Source organism: Benincasa hispida, chromosome 4 (genome assembly GCF_027475165.1).
Source record: "Benincasa hispida cultivar pf3 chromosome 4, pf3_genome.v1.1, whole genome shotgun sequence".
NCBI lineage: Eukaryota > Viridiplantae > Streptophyta > Magnoliopsida > Cucurbitales > Cucurbitaceae > Benincasa > Benincasa hispida.
The window spans coordinates 46730143-46751861 of NC_143481.1; positions in this window are offsets into that span (position 1 = coordinate 46730143).

A 21719-nucleotide genomic window follows, 5' to 3' on the forward strand; every position below is an offset into this window, starting at 1 on the left:
TGGATTGTTGATTCAGATTGCTCTAGCCACATGACAAGAGATAAGAGGAAGCTACAAAACGCATCTAAGTAAAAAGGAAGTTGACTTGTTGTAACAGCAAACAACTTGAAATTGCCAATAGTCCACGTTGGCAAAACTATGATAATGCCTCACTCCAATTCCAATCAAGTGGAACTAGAGAACATATTATATGTGCTGGGAATGAATAAGAATTTGGTGTTAGTATCTCAATTGACATCAACAAGCAACTTCATCGTGTTTGGACCTGACGATGTCAAGGTGTACCATAATCTTAAAGTCAGTGGTACACCATTGATGGAAGGGTGATGAATGGACTCCATCTACATCATGTCAGTGGAGATTGCCTATGTGAATAAAACACGAAAGAATGAAAAAGAAAATTTGTGGCATGCAAGACTTGGTCATGTTAGCTACAGTAAATTGCAGACAATGATAAACAAGTCTATGCTTAAGGGTCTGCTGTAATTTGATATCAACGAAGACGTGGTCTGTGCTGGTTGCCAATATGGAAAGGCACATTGTCACACCTCTTCCCCGATTACTATCCTAATATGAGAAGAGATGTGAAGATAGTAGTTGCCAACCTTTTTATGACAACTACTACCCTACTCATTCCTGTAACCTATATCCTTAGCACTTGTTAACCTGTTAACAGTTTAAGAATCTTATAGCAAATACATACATAACTCACAACCAGTTAACAACATAGGTGCTAATGATCAGAATATTCAAAATCAATTACCTAACAGTCGTACTGATAACATACATTTACGTTTACAACCTTTTGACTCAAAGTTCTACCCCAATTCCTCTAATATGTATAGATAAAAACCAAGGTTTAAACAAACATAGTGGACCACCTAAATTTTAAGTTTACTGGAAAATCTTAAATAATGATGACTGGAAAATCTACTCGGCTTCGGGGCGTCAACTGCTACTTGAGATGAGAAAACATTTAAAAATATGAGCTTAAAATGGCCAGTGAATGACTGTTTAAAATAAACATAAATAACATAAACATGATTTCTCATATAACATTTACATGATCATTTTCATCTCTAGGGTTTGGAAATAAAACAAGGAACATAAAATCATATCATATTTTGAACCCTAAAATGAAACACATTATCATTCTTGTAAAGCACCTCTACTCCTCTGTCTGAACATATGAGAGAGTCGTTTTGCTCAATTCCTAATAACCTTAGTTGATAGAGAGCCCTTTTGTTCGATCTCATTAATGTCGATAACATGAGTCATACGTGCATGTAGGGTTGGATTGGGTCCTGACCACTTTACCATACCTTCAGTGTGAAGGATCCCAAGCATAACTAATGTTTGGGTATCTTACCATACCTTCAGTACCAATATTGGAGTAGGGCTTATACAAGGCACAAAACATTTAGAACAGTACATGAACATAAAAAAGAATACTCATGTGAACTTATCATTATTCATAATTCATAAATTTCATGTCATCACAGAGTGCCTTGTAAATATTAAATATGCTTATTAAACTCCTTTATAGAATTTCATCATACTTTAAAATATTGGCATAAGCTTACTGAAATCGCATGCTAAATTCTCATATGAATACTCATTTATTTGAAAACATGCATATTACGACCAAATTATGAGTAAAACATGCGTTGTAGAAAGCATGATATAACTCAGCATGTTGAATAGGTTATGCGTTGAAAATCATACATAAATTGTTCTTTAGAAAACTTTTATAAAAACTTGTCACTTGCTGTCTTAAGCTACCTATCCCAAGGGTCTGTAGGCCTTTCCTATTTGCTTCTAATGGAGTTGACATTGAACATGTGGAAGATATTTTAACACTCTAATTACATTAATTTTAGTGAATTAGCATGCAAGTTCATAAAATAACAGAAATGAGGTTTTAAACATACAACATTTGATGAATCATCCAAATTGCTTCAAATCTCCTTAAGTTTCTTCTTCAATCTTTAGAGTAGAACACCACAAGAGTCTTCTCTACTAATCTCAGGCCTTAGATTGGGAAGTGAAATCCAAATTGATTGAGATTTTAGGATGAATTTAGAGGATATTTGATAGTCTTTCAATAAGTTTTTTTTTTTTTTTTTTCCTTCTCTTAATTTTGATTGCAAGAACCCGCAAATGAGTTCAAAATAATCATTTTATAGTTTTTTAGCATGCAAATAAAAAATTAACATTAATTTTTTCACATAATCTTCCAATTAGATAAATGGGATGAGGTGTTTTCAGAAATGGAAAATGTGGGATTATCCCACATTCCATTTAATCCAAGATTTTTTAATCTAATTTGGAATAATTTCAAAAATAAGAAAAAAAAAAGTCTTCATAATTTTGAATTTCATAAATTCAAAATTTAATCAAATTAATTTGAATAAATAATTAATTAAACCATTTAACCAATTAATTTGAGATTAATTTAATATCAAATATTAAATTAATATAACACCTAATTAAAATATTAAAATCACATTTAAATATTGTCAATTCTCTAAAACCGTAACGTTTAATTCTATGATTAAACATTAATTATTTCAAATATAATAATATAAACCCTAAATCCAATTTTTGAACATTTCAAATCCTCTCAACACACTATTCTAAGGTTTGATCATTTTACGAGCTAGTAGAGGGACCTTGGACCTACAAATCATGAACTCCAACGATTTGAGATTAATTGACTAATTTCTTTAAACCAAATTAATCAATATTTGTTAACTACCGAGACACTCCACTATAGCTCAGTAGTTGCACTCTCCTCACTGTATATATATTTCTGTCCACCTGATTTAACCATAATTAGTAAGTCGATCCTTCACAAGTTGTTCGTATTTATAGTTAGGTCAAAATTATCATTTTACCCTTGTAATACATCTTGCTCCTTAAGTCTCCATTGATACTCTAATGAACAATTGGTCTTATCAATAAACCAAGTCCCTCTTAACCATAGAAAGGGCGGGGCCCCTTTGTTCAAGACTAGTTATTAGTTCCTAAGGGAATTACCTATCTGCTAACCCTAAAACGGGTAGAAGTGACTTTCTCTTGCAAGACTATGTACCTAGTTATCTATTTGGTTTTACACCTAAAATTGGAGGCTTATTGAGTAGCAATGTTGAGTCATTCTCACCCATGCAAATTAAAGGATTATCCCAAATAAACAGGAGTTCAGAGTTAGCTCAAGATTGAGATTGAGTTACCTTAGGTCATCGAATTGAAATAGTCAGTTTTAACAGTAAACAACTATTATAAAGAAAAATGACTATTTCATGGTCTGGTCTTATGCAAACATCCTGTGCATAAGAGGCCCTCACTCATATGTTTCTACATGAGCGACTTTGGGATCACATCATTTGTATCAATATATAAAGTGAGTCGCATCCATAGTATCCCCAAGATAAGGCACCCTACCCTATCTATATACTTATAGACCATTTTGCCTATATACTTAAACTTGATCCTCCTTTATGACTCTATATAAAGTTTAAGTATTCATGTTATAGCCATGAGTTCTTTATTTTATTGGATTTATGAATCCGTGAATGCAATTTATATATTCAATAACAATTTTATTAAAATAATATCAATAATATCTTTATTGTAAATAGGAATGTTTACAAACTGTGAGTATAACCTAACAAACTCCCACTTGGACTAGAACTTCAGTGGGTTTAAATATTACAAATATACAATGTTAAGTATAAGAGAATAAATATGATAAACTAAGGAATCTATATACCTATGAATTCTCCCACTTTTCCTTGATTCATGAAGGTCATAGTTCTAATCCGACTAGGTGACCCTTGAACACTTTAGCCGTAAGGGCCTTCGTAAACGAATAAGCTAAATTGTCTTCTGAGGCTATCTGTGTGACGATCACATCTCATCGGTGTAATATATCGTGGATGAGATGGTACTTACGCTGTCACACCCCGCCCCAGATCACCCTCTTAGCCTAGAGAAGGGCGTGACTGCAGCAGTTATTAACCCTTAGGCTGACACTTACTGCCTAAAAACTCTTGCAAAATAACTCTGATACCAAATACAAATTATATGCAACGAGACGACTGTAGACCCACAATTTATTAACTTATAAGCTTAATATGTTTAGAGTATTTACAACATTAGATTTACAAGTCCCAAAACCCACAAACCCTAGTCTTTATATGAACAATAGTAACACGTGAACATTAGATTTAAACATAAAACAATAAAAGCATTTCTCAAATCAAAGTACTTTATAACTGGTAAAATAATCCCAACACCAACTGCTAGTCCAGAGAGAACCCTTTTGTTCAATCTCCGACTTAGTTCACCTGTGGCCACATTAGGTACTACTGCTCAGATACCTTCTCTTTCTACTTCAGTATCGAGCTACTAGGATACCTTCTCCAACGTACTTCAGTATCCCGTTGGCTTGGTACCTTCTCAAACGTACTTCAATACCAATAGATACCTTCTCCTTGTACTTAAGTATCTAGTTGGGTAGATGCCTTCTCCTTGTACTTTGGCATCGCATTTTACCAAAACTATTTATAAACAACTTTTCTCTTTAAAACATGTACTGTATAACACATATACAACATGGCTTTAAAGATGATAATGCATGCTGGATAAAATCAACATATGTAAATAGTTTTTCAACAATATGCATGTGTTCAAATCACGATTCAAACTTGCTTGGAAACTACTTTATAAAACTAGTAGGCATGAGAATATTTTCGCAAACATGCTTTCTGTAAAACGTTTGTAATCAAAACAATTTAAAAACGTTTTAGTTCGAAAACATTTTAGCCACTCACCTTGAATTCTTAGGAACTTTTCACTCTAGTAGCTCCTTGGGTCCCTTTTTCACCCCTAGAATCTAGATTCAACTTAAAACTTAGATTACTCATAGTTCCAAACCTTATTTGGAAATACTTCCTTCTACAAATGTATTTTAAAATGTCTTAGAAATCTTACCGTAGACTTTCAGCTTATAATTCTTCATGGTTTGGCCGGAATTTTAAAATCTTCAAGACTGGCCTAGACTGATCCGACAGTCTGACCCTTCTGCCTTCTTCTCAACCTCCAGCCCTGTTCCTTTGAGACTTTTCCTCTGGAAGCCTACTCTAAAAACTAGACTTCCAAAGATTTCAGATGGCTTTAGAATCACTCCAAACGCACGAGTAGATTGGAAGATTTCCTCGTTCAAAATTGACACATTCCTCTGAACCCTCACTGCCCTCTACTTTCTCTACGAAATTTATGATTTTTGTGTGATTTGAAAATAAAATCCCAACTCCCTATTTATAGGCATTCAAATTGCTCGTGGGATTGATAAGACATACTTGGCTGTATGGCCAAATGTTTAATCCTCCCTTTATCAACGTAAGCTGACTTCACCTTGGTTCAATGTGTTCTTCCCAAACGCATCCAACACAATTTCTTAGGGTTTAAGAATTTCTCTTAATCGGACACCTAGATTTTAATTCACGTTTGCCCTTACGTCTCCAAGCTTTGCTTGTACTCAAATTAGGGTTTTTAAATGCATAATCCACCCCAACGCGTCCAAATACATCGCCCAAAAGCTTGCTCGGCCGTTAAATGCATAGGTGAGGCGTGGGTGTGACATTCGAATGCAACACCGGACAAGGCTTGTCTGACGGACGGGCTGCTCTCGCTCTCTCCACTCTCACTCTCTCCAACTTTCTAGTTTACAATCTCGCTCTCTCTGCTCTCGCTCTCTCCCACTTTCTCGCTGGTCTTACTCTCTCCAATCTTCTATCCAATCTCGCTCTCTCCCATTTTCTCTCCAATCTCGCTGGTCTCGATCTCAATGATCTTGCTCTCAACGATCTCGCTCTTAGCTAGGTAAACATTGTTTGTCTCCGTGAAATTTCTACACGATTGTGCCACTAGTCACTTGCCTTCCAGTGCTTTGTGCACAACACGCATTTTACATAAATTTTCTATACTTAACTAATTTTTCCCAAATTTCCCAAACTCAATGTCCATATTTTTCTTTTCAAATCCCCATTCCTTCTTCACCATTCCATACTAACTTTCTCATCAACCTACTTATTATAAAAATTTCATTACAATTTCACCAATTAAAAATCAACTTATTTATACAAATTTAAATAGGGATACACAATTAAGTGGAAAATTAAGACAATTTAAATAAGAAAACACACTTAAGTGTAAAATTGGGATTTGGGGTTCACATACGCTCGATGTGCTTTCCGCACCTATGACTTCTTGGTTCCTTTGAGTTGGCAACTACTCCACTGTTATCACAATAGAGAGTGATTAGTAGATGCATATTTGGAACCACATGCAAATCAGTCAAGAACATTCTAAGTTATACTGCTTCTTTGGCTGCTTCATATACAACTACATATTCCACTTCCATGGTAGAGTCAGCAATACAACTTTTCTTTATACTCTTCCAGACTATAGCTCCTTCATTTAGAGTGAATACTGATCTCGAAGTAGATTTCCAGGAATCCATGTCAGTCTCAAAATTAGAATCAGTGTATCTAGTAAGGATCAAATTCTTATAGCCATACATTAGTATATTGTCCCACGGTCTCCAAAGATTCTTGAGGATGCTCTTAATGGCAGTTCAATGGCTATATCTAGGATTAGACTGAAATCTACTTTCTATTCCAACTACAAAGCATATGTTGGGGGTGTATACAACATGGCATACATTAAAATCCCAACTACTGATGCATAAGGAATTCTTTTCATATCCTTAACTTCTCTAGGTGTTTTAAGACATTGTTCATTAGATATATGAATTCCATGTCTAAAAGGTAATAAACCTCTTTTGGAATTTTGTATTTTGTATCTAGACAACATCTTGTCTATATAAGTTACTTGCGATAGTGCTAGCATTATATTCTTGCAATTTCTAACTATTTGGATTCCAAAAACATACTATGCATCTCCTAAATCTCTCATTCCTAATGAGTAGAATATCATCAACATATAGAACAAGAAAAGCTATAGTTTTGTTGACAATTTTCTTGTAAACACAATGTTCATCAATATTGTGTTCAAAACCATAAGATTTGATCATAGTGTCAAATCTTATATTCAGGACCGAGATGCTTGTTTTAACCCATAAATGGATATTTCGATCTTGCAAACTTTTTGCTCTTGACTCTATTCAATGAACCCTGCTGTTTGAGACATGTAGATACTTTCTACAAGATAGCCATTCAGAAAGGCTATCTTCACATTCATTTTTCATATTTCATAACCATAGAAGGCGGCAATAGATAAAAGCATTCAAATTGAATTGATCATGGCAACAGGATAGAAGGTTTCCTCATAGTCTACCTACTCTATTTCGGTAAATCCTTTACCATGAGTCTAGCTTTGTAGGTCTGTACCTTACCAGCTTGGTCTCGTTTTCTCTTGTAGATCCATTTACAACGAACAGATTTCACCCTACCTGGTGGATTTATAAGTTTCCAGACTAAATTGAAGTACATAGACTACATTTAAGGTCCATGGCTTTTATCCATTGGTCTCTATCTACATCCTCTATTGCTTGTTTAAAGATCATGGATTCTCTAAGCCATCATTGGGTATGACAACCTGAGTTCTGTAAAACCCATATACTGGTCAAGCTATTGAACAACCCTCCCATACACCGAGGTATTCTCAATTCTTGAGAAAGATGTGATGGACCAGTTTCATTAACAACTCTTGTTGAAGGACCACCCTTTGTTGATCAGTCCGTAGATTCTATCGACATCTCATTCAATATTAGTTTACTACAAGGTTGATGATTTCTTATGTGGTCTTCTTCTTAGAATGTAGCATTTGTTGATACAAGCACTTTATCATCTTCAGGATCATAAAACAGACCACCTTTTGTTTCTTTGAGGTATCCTACAAATAAGCATACTTCATAACATCATTCCAATTTCATTGGGTTTGCACCAACATATATGCTAGGCATCCCCAAATCCAGAAGTGACATAAACTACCTTTATGCTCTCTTAATATCTCGTATGGTCTTTCTGAAACACTTTTCGAGGGAACCATGTTTAAAATAAATACCGTAGTTTGTACTACATATCCCCAAAAACGCTGAGGTAACTTGTCATAATTCATTATCAAACGAACTATGTCTAACATGGTTATATTCTTCTTTCTGCTACCCCATTTTATTCTGGTGTACCAGGTGCAGTAAGTTGGGATTGAATTCCATGTTCTATCAAATAGTTTTGGAATTCTAAATTCATATACTCACCACCTCGATCTGATTGAAGTGTCTTAACCTTTTTACCTAATAAGTAAATATACTCATATCTCGAATAGTCATCAATAAAATTTATGAAATATTCAAATCCTCCCCGAGTTCTGATATTCATCGAACCACAAAGATCTAAGTGCACAAACTCTAGATGTTCTTTGGCTTTTAAACTTTTTCCTATAAAAGATAGTTTGGTCATTTTACTATGAAGAACTTCCCCTATTCACCTTGTTATTTACCCATGCAAACATTTTCCTAATAGAGCAATCGCGATAAAAGCGACACGAAGCCGAGCATGGATCTCATGGTGTGAACTCTTAGGGGCGTAAGAGCTAAAAACAATATATCATATATATTGTTACTCTCCCATTGAAGTATTGATAACTTGTAAAAATACAAGTTATCTTTGCTCTTAAGTTAGAACAATTAGGATCTTTAATGATAAACTCTCCTCATTTTTAATAGAAACGCATGGATTTACTTATACAATAGTAATTTCATGTAAAAGAAGTTTATCATTAAAAATCGCAGCGCTAACGCACTACTTTGCAGGATTTCAACGCAAGAACTGACAATAACGCATTACACAAGTGCCGCTGGAAATGCACTAACGCATGAGCCATGCGTCGGAAGGAATTCAACGCATAGAAGATTCGTTGCTCTGGCCTGATTGTGTCACATCACCACTTGCAAGCATGGGCACCTGCAACAGGCGGCGTCTGAAAAGCTTCCAGCGGGCTGTGTTTGAAAAGCTTCCAAAGGTCAGGCGGCCAACCAGGACATGGAGTTTAATGCTGACCAAGACATCGACTTAAATGCAGCCCATCCTCTAAGTGGACGAGAGCAACGCCTATAAATACTTGAAGACCCTCCAGAATTAAAAGTTCAGAAAATTAGAAGCTCGATACTCTCTGTAAATCTGTAGATTTAGTTTTAGTTTGTACAAGTTGTACCGAGGTGTAAGACGATCGAAGAAGCTGAGAACCACCACCACCGCCGCCCAGGGAGTGGAGAAAGTTATTCTTGAGAAAGATAATCTGTCCTCAACTCTTTAAAGTGATTATACACAACAAGATTGAGCCAAAGAACTACAAGAGATTGTATTCTTTGGCTTGACTCAGTCTCTCTCTTAATATCATTTTCATTTCATTTTGATTGAATATAGTTCTTTGTAAAGAATCATTGATCCTTCATAAAATTCATATATTTAATCATCACTTTTGCTATTGTTTATCTTCTGTTTATGTTGAAAGCATTAGTACTTCATGCATAATTCTGTTCCAACGCCTAAACCAACTTGACAACTTGGTGAAAGCTTCTTTACTTGGTTGTTCGAAAGAATAGCTAAGTCGCATTAAGTAGAACGCCTAGTATAGCTAGAGATAGACTTACTGGTGTTTCTTGCATTTTAGGTTAGAGGCATGCACCCTACAGATAGGCTTGTATGTTATTCGCATTGAGAAGTGTTGAATGATGTCTAACGCATGAACAGAAAGATAAGCAACCCATCCCATTTCATCCACAATACATCAGTTGTGTGCAATTATCTTTAACCGGCGCGTCCACCTACTTAAATTCCATTTTCACATGATCCTTCATTTTTCACTCAACTCTTTTGTATTGTCTTGCATAGGCATAGCATGTTAGTGTAAATAATACATCTTTCACATTTATTTAGGAAAAAAACCTCCTACTGCAAGTACAATGCATAATCTGTGTTAGTGAAATTGAATCCCTGTGATCGAGCCTGGACTTGCTAGGAACCTAGATTAGATTTATACTTGGGTTTAATCTAGGAAAACTTGAATGTTATTATAAGGAGTTGTGTGCCTTCTGTTCATAATACTAACGCCCCAACGCGTTGCATTCATTTAAACACATCAAGGCAGAACACAGCACTTAGACTTTATTCTTTCAATCTGTTTAACTTTATACACTCCTAAAGCATCTCACGATAGCAAGCGAACAAGTATTCTAACTAATTGGGTATAATCATTTACTTAGGTATATATCAGCTAAAACATCCTAAATCTAGGTGATTATCCAAGTATAACGATTATATTTGGATTAACCTATGATGTCTAAGTGATAAAACCATTTTATTACTGCACATTACACACATATGCTCATAAAACCGAGTTAAAATGCTCAATAATTCGGCTGTAATCCCCAGGTAACAGTTGTTCTATAAACCGTCAACTTAAGTACCTCCAGCCTTAGACAGGATTATAGACTAGTTGAGTTTGTAACCAAGGTTTTACAAGATAACGATCTATTTTAACTATTAAAACAAGTTGTTATTTGTTAACCCTAGGTGAGAATGCATCTCAAAGATTTTAAATGTCTAATTCATTTTATAACACTTTATAAAACTATAGACATACATCAAGAATTCCATAATTTAATATAACAACTTATATTAAATACATGAAATCTTAAATCATGCATACTATATATTGTAACATATTATTACATACTTTTAATGCATGAAACATGCTTCCTATGATGGAATTTTAAATCTACATGGCATAATTTATGCACATACAAGATTTAATTTAATTAAACGTACATTCAAAATGCATAAATAATTAAACATACACTGAAATTGATGTGTTTTGGCATTCTAAGTAAAAAAAAGCCTAAAAATATTACAAAATAACTTGATACAAGTCTTGAACTGCCCAAACCCACCTAAACCGGCTCTAAACCACCCGAACAAGACCACTAGTGAATAAATTTGGGTTGAACCAGTTTGAAACAAGTTGAACCGGACCTCCAAGACCTGAACTGGCCGAATCGATTATGCTGAATCGCTGGTTCGTTCACGCATGCACCTTTTGGGCTGGATGAATAGCGTTGCAACACTTCATCCCAACATTGCAATGCCACGAGATTTTCCTTCTAAACTGAGTTGGCTGAAGAACAGCGTTGCAACGCTATACGGCATAAGCTTCAGCTTCTATTGATGATGCTTCGATTCTTCTTCAATTACAACCTAAATGCAACTCTATTAACTCTAATAAATCTACAGACTTTTAATCACAACTTAAGGCCCTTAAACAATGAGCCAAATACAACAATTATTTCATAATTGAAGAGAAATGTAATGCCAAAAACCATTATTTATCCATTTCATCACCCATTTCATGTAACTCATGAAAAAGACTCACCAAGCTAAAATTAACGTGAATTGAGTGCTTAAAACATGCTCTGATATCAACTGATAAAGTTGACATTCAACATGTGGAAGAGATTTGGATCTTAAACACTCTAATAACATAAATAAGGTTTCAAACATACAACATGCTAAAGAGATAGGTGGGTAATTCTTTGATCCAAGTGAGAATAAAGTGTTTGCATCGACAAACGTTACCTTTTTGGAAGAAGACCACATGAAGGATCATGAGCCATGAAGCAAAATTGTTTTAAGTTAAATTTCTAATGAATCTACTAAGACTTCAACAAGGGCTGTTGATGTGTATTTGTCTAGTCATACACATCCATCTTAAGAGTTGAGACTGCCTTGACGTAGTGGGTATTTGGTTGTATATCCTAAAACTCGCAATTTATAGAGTTAAACATTTTCTATTGTCAATAATGATGTTATTCAACATTTATTTAATAAGGTTGTTACTAAATTTGTAAATTGCACTTGTAAAGACTAAATCCAATAAACTAAGATTCATGGCTATTATATGAATACTTGAACTTTATGTGGAGACATAAAAGTGGATCAGGTTCGAGTAAATAGTCAAAATAATTTATAATATACGAATAAGGTTGGGTGCCTTATTCTGGTAACAATATCGAATGTGGCCCACTCTGTAGTTGTTATAATTTGTTGTAAGGTGCTACAAACGAAGTGATCCTGATTCATTCATGTATTGACATGAGGAGTGGGGGCGTCCTATGCAATGAGTTTGCGTAAGACCGAACCAAGAAATAAGTCAGTCTTACTTTATAACATTGTTTACTGTTTAAGACTGACTATTTCGCTTAGATGATCTAGGTAACTCGATCTTAATTTTGAGCTAACTATGAACTCTGGTTTATTCGGTATTATCTTAGATTTGCATAGGTGAAGGTTGGCTCAACAACGGCAACTCAATAAGCCTTCTTTTTATGGGTAAGATCGGGTAGATAGTTGGGGACATAGGATGCAAGATGGAATTCTCACCTACTTGATTTAGAAATAGGAGGAAGGTTGTTCTTTTAAGTGCTGAATACAAGACTTGAATAAGAAGTCCCAACCCTCTCATTAGCCCGAGAAGGATCAAGTTTAGTGATTGGATCACAAACCAATTGTTAATTAGACGATTAGTGGAAGTTAAGAAGAAAAACGTAATTTCGAGGGCTAAACAACATTTGACCTAGCCGTTTTTGCGAACAATGTGTGAAGGGTCGAATACTGATTAATTCGGTCAAAAAAGTTTTAGCTAATTAATCTCAAATCGTTGGAGCTCATGATTTGTAGGTCCATAAAGTCTCTCTACAAGCTTATAAAACATGAACACCTTGAATTAGTAAATTGAGTGAATCTAGAATGATATCAATTTAAAGTGTTCTGATTGAATTTCATTTTAAAATGTTCAAATTGAATTTAGAGTTTGAGTTTGAATAGTTCAAATTCAAATTATGGTTTGTATAATTATATTTGATATAATTAATTAATGTTGAATTTATCGAAATAAAACGAAATTGAAGAGTCTATAATATTTAAATATTGATTTAAATATTATTTACATGAATAGGATTCATGTTTAAAATTAGGTGTGTAATTAATTTAATATTTGATATTAAATTACTATTTAATTAATCAAATTTGTTTAATTAATTAAAAATCAAAACTAATTTTCATTTTTATTTCAATTTAAGAAATTGAAATATTAGTTTTGATTTTAATTAATTTTGAATTAATTAAAATTAAAGATTGAAAATGGAAATTGGCATTTTGAACTTGGTAGTGGATTTCTCTACATTTTGGGAAGTAAGGAGGTGTTTCTCCTAAATTCACACACCTTGCCCACTTCATCTTGTCCATTTGAAGTGGCATCATCAATCTCCATAATGGCTGCATGAAGAAGAAGGATAAAACTCTTCAATACTGGCTGATTAAGGAAGATTGAAGCTATTGAAAACTAGTTTCTACAGAAAGGTTTTTTCCCTCTCCTCAAACCCACACCAATTCCTTCACAAATTCAATTTAATTGTGAGTTCCACCACTCAAATTCAAGGCTGAGAATAATAGAGAAGATCTCTTGGTGGTCCACGACTTCAATTGGAAGATCTCTTGGTGGTCCACGACTTCAATTGGAAGATCTCTTGGTGGTCCACGACTTCAATTGGAGAAGATTGCAGCTCAAATTCGTGTTTGAAGAGGATGTTCCAAGGTTTGTGTTGAAACCTTCTTAATATCATATGAACATGCTTATTTTGATGTCAAAATTAAGGAATTAGAATGTTTAATGATCTCGTTTTCTTCCACTGCTTGTTTCATTATTCCAATAGCGGGAGGGTTATGAACCCATCTATATGTGAAAAGCATCTACAAATTTCTTTTATCACCTTCAAATTTAGAACTAATATTGCTAGTTTTGTTTAGTTTTACATGGTTTATTTAGTAATTTCAGGAAACTAAGCATCAGGAGTAATTTTTGCAAAAATGATAAAAAAAAAAAAAAAAAGCTGGGGCAAAACGCTAATTTTGAGCAATTACAGGTTGGCTATGGAATTAAGAAGAAACCAAAGACCCAAGATCAAGAAAAGAAGCAAATTTGGAAGGCAATATGGGAGCCAGCATTGTTGCAATGTTGCTTCCTCATGCTGTAGACCCAAGATCAATTGGAAATAGGGTAGTGTTGCAACGCTATGACTTTGACGCGCGACTGGATGATGCCAGCGTTGCTACGCTGCAAGCATATTATAAATAACAGCGTTCGTCGCCAGGTCTGAAGAGGAAAAGAAGAGGAGGAGAAAAAATGAGCCGACTTTGATAGATTTTACCTTAATTTTAGTCCATACAAGAGCTGAAACAGAGTAATTATGATCCTATTTGGTTGAAGACTCGAGATTTTGATTGAGAGTTGATCTATGAGCGTTTCTGGATTGATCGTGACAAGAAGATTGATTGTGATCATGCAGTTTTGTTGAAGAACAATCTGATATTTGTGGTGAGAGTCAAGAAGATTATGATTGGGATTCGATGCTATTAAGGGGAGATCGTTCTTTTTTGTTAATTTATTTTCTACCATAATGATTGTTTATTTCTCGAATACTGTTATCGGAATCATGCATGGCTAAACCATGTTTTTAGGGTGTTTGTGGATTTTAAGGATGTTTCTTTAAATATTGAATTTACAATGGATTGATTTTGCATAGATTTCTAAATTATTTGTGTCAGATGCTTTTGATTAACTAGCCACTAATTGGATGAACTTAAGTTAATTAGATGTCTCGAGAGAGAATTTAATTCGTTGGACCCAATAATTTAGATTGTTATTCGAAGTTGCATGAGAGTGAATTTAGAATAATAAGGGGTGTGATTGAAGAGCCTTAATGCTGTAACTATTCAAGCGATAATAGATATTCAGGTCGATTGATAGTTATTAGGATGGTTTGTGTCATAGTCCGTCCCACACTACTCTCTGAGTCTAGGAAAGGACATGACTGCAGCATTTATCAACCCTTTTGTTGACACTTACTACCTAATAACTCTAGCGAAAATAACTCTGATACCAACATGTAACTCATACACAGCAGATGCCTCTTACGCCAAATACATTATGTTTAAACACACAACATATTTAGAGAGATTACATTACTAGTTTCACAAGTCCCGATGTCAAAAACCTTAGTCCCTATATGAACAACTGAAACATTGTAGAATATTTATAGTAACCACCTAACAGACGGGTTACAATAACTTTGTCCTTTAGTGGCAGAGCTACCTTTCGAGGATTTGAATGCTAACTGGGGGAAAGGAAAACATTTGAAAAGGAGGTGAGTTTGCTAGCCCGGTGAGTGACTTAAGGAAGAAAACGGTTCTCATGCAAAAGTCTCCATAAAGAGATTATACTGAAATATAAATTTCTATAGTAACCTGATTTTGCAGTATAAACATTTTCCAAGCATAAAGCATAAACTGTTCCTTAGTTGAGAATAACTCTGCTGTGGTTAAAACCCAACGTCAACTGCTAGTCAAGACAAAACGCTTTTGCTCAATCTCTAACTTTAACTACCTACATGCACATGGCCATAAATAAGTATCGTCATACCTTAGGTACTTTTGCTCAGATACCTTCTCAAAACTTGTCCCTTAGTATCGAGCTGCTCAGATACCTTCTCAAATTTCCTTCGGTATCGAGTTTCAAGTAAAACTAGTCATACAATGACTTTCTCTTTAAAGAAGGTAAAGCATAACGCATAGAAAACATGTCTTTAAAGATACTAACGCATGCTTGGTGTATTTAAACACATAAATATTTTTTCAATAAACTTTCATACATGGCATGCGTTTAAAACAGAACTCATGGTTTGCTTGAAAATTACTTTGTAAAACTAGCTAGCATGAGAATAATCTTTCTTTAAAACATGGTTTCTTTAAAACATTGTAAATATTTAGTCACTCATAACTTTTAGATCTATTCCTCAAGGGTCGATATGCTTCTATTATTGGTGTCAATCCTGTGGACACAAAAGCATATATTAGCTACTAGCATAAGTCTCCCTTTTGAGACTAACTCTTAAGTAAGCTTTGTGTTTAGCCTTCCCTTTTGAAGACTTCACAAAAACATACCTTACTGTAGGTTTAGACACTTGGGAATTTCTTTGACATTTGGACCATGCAAAGCTTCCAACCGCTCTTCACAAATGCAACACCACTTATGCAACGAACACTTTTCTCTCTAAGTGTTCTTACAACTGCATATGGTTGTCCTTAAGGCTGCTTATGCATCCAAGACTCTACTGCAAGCTCTCCTCTGTCTATACAACAGGTCCAACGCATGGAAAAGCTCAGCCCTTGGTTTGTCCAAGCGTTTCCTTCGAGCCGTCAGCTTACTCAACTAAAGCAGCTACTTGCTTGTTCATATAATTCCAAATTCATTTTACAAAATTAATAACTCAAATTCTAGAGCTCATCTCAAGAAAGTTCCTTCTACAAACTTGTTGATAATCGTCTCACGCATCCTACCTATTTCAACTTCAGAATCTTCGTGGTCTATTCTAGAGACTCAATTCTTTAACGATGGCCCGGATTCACACGAGAACAGAACCTCTAGTTCTTTTCCTCCTTCTCCAGCCTTAATCCGAGGAGGATTTCTTCCGGCAGCATCACCTCTCAAAATAGACTCTTAGAGCTTTCCAACGACACCAAGAACTCTAAATTTTCAGGGAGGAATTGATCACACTGATCGTTTGAAGTTCGACCTCTCCTATTTATACTGCTTTCCACCGCCTCTCATTAAACATTAGCCCGACACCTTCAACTTTGATAAAGTCAAATCTGCTGCTAGGGACATATGGTAATTTTAATCAGTGATTAATGCCGATCAAACCAGTCCAATCGTTTAGCTCACCGCCATATCGTTTAGCTCATCGTTTAGTGACTTCACGCTGATGCTTGTCACCCGACGATCTCCCCCAACGCATAGCACACCGATGCCCATCGTGTAGCGCTGATGCCCATCGTGCAGTGCCGACGCCCATCGTGTACCGCAACACAACTATCATTTAGCACAGCACGGCTATCGTCTAGCGCCCACGCCCATTTTGTAGCGCCATCAGCCAGCGTCATCATCTATCACTGATGTCGATCGTGTAGTTCCTGCCCCATCGGTTAACGCTATCGTCTAATGCATAACACTATCGTTTAGCATGATACTTCGCATTGTCTAACACTGCACGATCGCCTACCGCATCACTTAGCGCGCACATTTACTATACGATCACCTACCTCATCGTTTAGCTCCATGCATTACTACATGATCATCTAACGCCCGCCTACACAATCACCTACCTCATTGTGTAGCGCCGCTCATTTACTAGACGATCGTCTATCTCATCGTGTAGCACTGCTCATTTGCTACACGATCATCCAGCGCATGCAACTCCAATGCCCAACGCCCATGCCCGCGCACACTTGAGGCTGCCGCATGGTTTGCTAACCTCTCAAGACATTGGCTATTGCATGCTTTCCCATGCATAGCATTTCTCTTGGGTACACTTTTGCTTCCTTCAATGCCCGAATAACCTCTCAAATGAGCAAGGCCAACGCATGGCACAACACTTAGCCAATTTTCTAGCCTCCAACACATGGGTTACACTTAGCCAATTTTTCAAGCTTTACCCAAGAGTCAAGCTTTCAAATTCAAACTTTTCTTTTAACTTTTCAACCTTTTCTCTACAATTATACATTAATTTCCACATTAACCTACTCATCACATTGGTCTCAGTAGGGAACATACTCAAGTAGAGAAATTAGGGCTCAGGGTTTACATTTACCTCCCCCTTATGAAAATTTTGTCCTCGAAATTTCGCTACAAGTACGTCAATTAAACAACAGCCAATACTTATAGCTTCTTTAGTGCTATGGTTTCTCCATAGTACCGTTATCAATGGTATTGTCTTATTCCTTAAGACTTGGTTTTTATTTGTCAAGAATCTCCACTGGTTCCTCTTTGTAAGACAATTTCTCTTTGAACTGTATTAATTGCTTAGGCAACAAATGGGTAGGATTTGGCACATACTTTATTAGCATTGCCACATGAAACATATCATGGATACGAGATAACTCTGGAGATAATTCAAACCTGTAAGCCATTAGGAACACTCTTTCTATTATCTCGTAGGGTCTAATATACCTCGGGCTTAACTTCTCTTTCCTATCGAACCTGAGTATTGCTTTCCACGGAGACAATATTAAGAAAACTTTATCACCAACTTCAAATTCCAATTCTATCCACTTTGTCGACATAACACTTTTGCCTGTCTCGAGCTGTTTTAAGATTTTCTCTTATAATCTTAACACTGTTTGATGTCTGCTGAACAAGTTTTGGGCCTAGTAATTTCCTTTCACCGACCTCATTCCAACAAATCGGAGTTCTACATGGTCTTCCGTATAAAGCCTCATACGGTGCCATTTCGATATGCGAATGGTAGTTATTGTTATACGCAAATTCGATCAACGATAGAAGCGTATCCCAACTGCCCTTGAACTACAACACACATACCCTCAGCATGTCCTCTAGTGTCTGAATCGTCTGTTCAGACTGACCATTCGTCTGTGGATGAAAAGCTGTACTGAAATATAGCTTGGTACCTATAGCTTTCTGCAAGCAAGGCCAAAACTTCGATGTAAACTTGGGATTTTGGTCTGATACACTCGAAACTGGAGCTCCAAACTGACTCACAATTCGATCAACAAAGAGCTTAGCTAACTGGTCTAGGGTAAAAGTAACTTTAATAGGTAAAAACTTAGCTGTCTTTGTCAATCTATCCACAATTACCCATATACCATCATAGCTCGTTGGTGTCCTAGGTAAACAAAACAAGAAATCCATCGTAACCTGTTCCCACTTCCATTCTGGTACTGGGAGTGGGTTAAGCAATCATTCTGGCCTCTGTCTTTCTGGCTTAACTTGTTGATATGTTACGATGTTACGATGGATTTCTTGTTTTGTTTATGATGGATTCCATGGGTACAATCCAGCGCATCGTAACATGTTTTCTTCGTTTGGCATTCTCGGTAGGTGGAAAATACTTCTTCATAAACTTGTCCACGACCTGTTCCTAAGAAGTGATCTCTCCTGGTTCGAGAGAATATGCCCATTTCCTAGCCTGATCACAAAGAGAAAATGGGAACAACGTTAGTCGAACTTCTTCGGCATAGATGTTCGGGAACACAAAAGTATTGCAAATTTCAATAAAACTTTAGAGGTGGACGTGCGGGTCCTCGCCACGCCTTCCTCCGAATTGACCTACAGTCTGGATCATCTGCAGCATCACCAACTTCATTTCGAATCTGCTTCCGTCGAGGCTAGGCCTCATGATTCTTGGAGAGAAATCCTAGAGGTTTGGCGATGCATAGTCCCTAATGGGTCTATTGCGATCGTTTGCCAATAGGATTGGATTTGCCATGACATTGTTATAATTTGGTGCTCCATTTCCAGGTTGCTCCGCCATCTCTTCTTTATCTGACTGTGGTTTCTGTTGGTGTCTCTCAATCTCTGTCTAAACGTTCTCTCAATCTTTGGGTCGTAATTCCTCAGAGATTGAGAGTCTACAAAGAAATCAAAAAATTACCGTTAGCGCTCTATTTTGCCAAAGTCCCCGGCAACGGTGCCAAAAAACTCGATGCTTGGTTTTATGAAGTGGAAATGTGGATGCTATGTGTTGATGAAATTGCGTTGTGCACTCAAGTTTCCCCAGACGAATCCAAGTGTAAATTCCTTTGAGTTTCCTGGTAAGTCCAGGGTCGAACACAGGGACTTGTGAAAACAGATTGCGTTGGTAATTTTTATGAAAGCCTTGCGGTAACCAAATAAATTAATTGATGGTTTGTTGTTGATTGCATTAATGAAGAAAAATAACAATTGCGATAGATTTGAGAAAAGGCATTTATGTGATAGATACAATGAGTATGCGACGAATGGGTTGAAAAGATCTTTAACTAGTCATTTTCTAATGCAAATGTTACAAACATGCGATCATGTTACAACCATGCACAACAAGTCATTTTCCAATGCAAATGTGATGCTTCTAAGTCTAGGACGCATGTGTTGAATAAAAGTGTCCATAGAGCTTATCCCTAAGTCTCTACTCTTGTCCTATGTGATGATGCAAAATGAATAAAAGCAAGGTGACTGCATACAATCATATCCTATCTCTAGGATGCATGCGAAGCGTTAATAACAAATAATGCTCATTCCTAAGCTCTTATCTCTTGATTATGCATTCTAATCTGGCTCTTTCGAGTCTAGATTCTATCTTGATCTTCCCAAGTCTAGATCCTGTCCTTAGACTACCCTCCTGAGTATCTCTAATGGATAAATGAAGCATACGTAATACAAGATAATCGCAAAGAATGAAGATTCCCTAGTTATGCTAGCTAAAGGCTTCTCAACCCATTCAGCTGATTTAGCTATTCATGCGTGAATAATAGAGAGTGAACAGATATAGAGAAGGAAATTCAATTTTTATAAATGAGTCGAGTACAAAATGACAATGGAAGTTAAAGGAAGAGGATCTGGAAGCAATTCCTTGCTGACCGAGGCTTTTACACTACAATTTCTATTCGTTTCTAAAGATGTTCCTGCTCCCGCAGTCGTTAGCCCTCTCCCTGTCCTTAAAGCTTCCAGTGCTCTCCCAAGCTTACCGGAACGATCTGCCGACACAAATTCCTCCCTCATGTCTGCCTTAAAATGAAAGAAAACTAAGAACAAAAACGTGCCTTCGAACTAAAGAATGGTGAGCTGATCAACTCGTCAACCCCTTTTCTGAAGGTTGCCCTTGGTATTTATAGACGTCCAAGGAGAACGGCGGCTTCTCTCTCATAATTTTACCGATGGGACTGCTTTAATTCATGACTGATGCGCCGAATATTTGTCACCGAAAAGTTAAATGTACTTTTTGACCGTTATCTGCTGTCAACTTAATTCGGATTCGACTGTCATTAGCTTTCTGTTCCATCGCGCTTAATTAGCCTTTCACCCAGATGCGCCCACCATGTTGCGCTGACCAAGTTACGGTGATCCTTCTCAGGCGAATGTTTGTGAACACAATCATCGCAAAGCCTTGCGGTGAAGTTGCGCTCGACCACTAATTTCCTATGATCGCAATTCTTGCATTGCATCAGCGCATATTCTGCACAAAAGTACAAAAATCAATTGCTCTAATGTGATGAACGCATGCGACCGCAATATTATGAAATTGATGCTTAATGGGTGCAATTTAACATATTTCATCAACGCAATCCAACATTGTTTAAGAACTTAACACTATGATAACATGCATTTCTGCCCGTTATCAGTTACATTCATGCTTCTTTAACTATCGAGAAGCAAATACCACTACCTTTCCTTCCTGCATCAGCACACATCCTAATCCTTGTCGGGATGAATCACAATAAACCTCAAACTCTTTACCTAGTGTAAGTAAAGTTAACACTGGTGTTGACACTAACCTCTGTTTTAACTCTTGGAAACTGTGCTCGCACTCTGGCGACCACTCAAACTTCGCATCTTTTCTGGTCAGGTTTGTCAATGGTAAAGCTATCTTAGAGAAGCCCTCCACGAATCTCCTTTATTAACTTGCTAAACCTAGAAAACTGTGTACTTTTATTATAGTCATGGGTCGTTCCCAGTTAACTATCGCTTCCATCTTTTGGGAATCTACACTGACTCTGTCAACCGAAAGTATATGCCCAAGAAATACA